General features: G+C 33.3%; 1 protein-coding gene across 1 annotated transcript in view; it reads left to right on the top strand.

The window, feature by feature from the left end:
* The window catches only part of ABCA5 (ATP binding cassette subfamily A member 5), an 81,347-nt gene that overhangs the window by 23,283 nt on the left and 55,845 nt on the right, over window positions 1-2,219 (top strand). The gene's annotated exons all lie outside the window — the stretch shown is intronic.

Genomic DNA, 2,219 nt, shown 5'->3' with positions numbered 1-2,219 from the left:
AGGCTTTGAGAAGTAAGTACCTGTTTTAGTATTCAGTCCCAAGTGTTAGAGTACAGTGCCCAAACCATTGAAAATCACACATTTCTTATGATTTTCTTTTATTTAAAAATAGCTTCATTTATTTATGTGAAAAATATTTATGATAAAAATAACAAGAGTCACACTGCATCAAAGTAGTAGAAACAGCGATCTATATGAGAAATATGCTGCTATTAGAATTGGCCTGTCTCTTTCATTGACTCACTGAGTGTGTGTATCATGTTAGTCATTCCTTTTTGCAAGATGGGCTTGTGTTCTAGCCTTGCACAGGGCTCTCAACCTTCACACTCAATGTGGAGATTGATGCAGGATACTTTTCTGTTGTGGGGAATGCACCTGAGAATTGTGGCCTGTTTACAGGAACCCTGACTTTTACCCATTTGATGTTAGTAGAGCAGCATTTGTCCCCCAATTGTGGCAGCTAAAAATGTTTTGAGGTGTTACCCCAGTATTTTCTTTTTAATGAGTTTTATGATTTCTGTTCTCATATTTAGGTCTTTTATCTATTTAAATCTGTTTTCATACATGTGTGAAATATGGTTCGAGCTTTATTCTTTTGTATGTGGAAATCTAATTGTCCCTGCACTGACCATATGTCCAAGAGATTGTTCTTTACTGAAACAAGGGCTTAGTTGGACATACCATCTTTAGCATTCAGAATGACTAAGGTGTGTGTGTGTTGTCAGGCTGGAGAAGTAACTCTTTAAAACCACTGGACTCACAAAAAAGGAAGGCTAGACCTTCCAAAAGAGAAGTATTTAACTTTCTAGACATGGTAACTCTGCCTTTCTTCTGCACAGCTCAGGGGCATTTTCTTCCTAACTCAGTGTGTGCTAACGCATGATTTGTAACCTCTCTGCAGGTAGTCCCAAATCTACACTGTATTTCAGTTATGATGACCTGTACTTAGAACTGTCTTGTTTTTGTTTGTGTTTTTATGTTAGTTTTATTATTAACAGAATGTACTCACCATAGACTATTGCAGTATATCATTGGCTGATGTTATCTTTCCCAATGTTTGTCCACAGATCTTCAGTGTTATGATTTATAAAAATAATAATTGGACAATAATAATGAAAAAAAAAAAGAAAAACCCTAAGCCAAAATAGTCTATATATACCAGAACTGACTCAGAACAATGTCATCAGAGTGGAACCCAGTTATACATGGGGGCTTCATGTACTCTGATGCTTTATTAATTTATTACTTGCCCCCATTTTTAATAAAGCATTTAGACTTTTGCAGATTACTAGATAATTTCTAGTTTTTATTAATGTATTTAACATGTTTATAAATAGCTGTGAGAATAAATTTTTGTTTATCTCTTTATCTGTTGTAATTCACTAGGGAGTTCCTAAAAGTGAGTACTAAGAAAGCCCCAAATAGTCTATGTGCTCCCTAAGCCATGTTTGCTCTGAAACAGTCTATTCTTGCTTACTTTTCCTACTGCTCCTCTTTGTAACCACAATAAAGTTTTTTCTTCTGTGAAATGTGGTGGAAATTTAAAAATCATTCTTTAAATTTGCTGCCCCTACATTAAGATGGTGCAAAAAATATGCATTATTTTACATTTCTGAACAAAAATAAAATTCACAGTTGATTCTTCTTTCTTTAAATAGACTTGTCATTTGACATATATGAGGGTCAGATCACTGCATTACTAGGCCACAGTGGAACAGGAAAGAGTACACTGATGAATATTCTTTGTGGACTCTGCCCACCTTCAGATGGTAAGAGGGTCTTTTTGACTGAAAATGAAATCTCTTACTTTGTTAGTGTTTTTAATACAACTGACACAATATAATTGTTTATCTTTTAAATGTATACTGAATGTTTTTTGTCATTGATTTCAGACCAACATTTTCTTGATAGTTTTCCTGTAAAATTTAAAATGATTTTATCATGTTTAAGGAAGAAAATCGAATTTTGTATAATTTTTGTCATATATCGCATAAAACTGTGTGTGCTCATCTTCAAAAAAGATACAACAATTACTAATTTGAAAATAAATGAAAACAATAAATTATCTCAAGTTGAGAAAATAGAGGTTTTTACTTACATAGCAATGTGTCAAAGAGAAAAGAATGGTAAATGTGAACACCAACGCCTAACAGAATTTTAAGAGCACCACCTTAAAAGTATAATTTTGATCTGTGGTTTTTCTGTAGGTTAGAATTCTA

Source organism: Echinops telfairi, unplaced genomic scaffold (genome assembly GCF_000313985.2).
Source record: "Echinops telfairi isolate 266 unplaced genomic scaffold, ASM31398v2 ScPeMD7_7458;HRSCAF=8496, whole genome shotgun sequence".
NCBI classification, from domain to species: domain Eukaryota; kingdom Metazoa; phylum Chordata; class Mammalia; order Afrosoricida; family Tenrecidae; genus Echinops; species Echinops telfairi.
The sequence above is the reverse complement of the archived record's forward strand: the minus strand, read 5'-3'. Positions and strand labels throughout refer to the sequence as shown.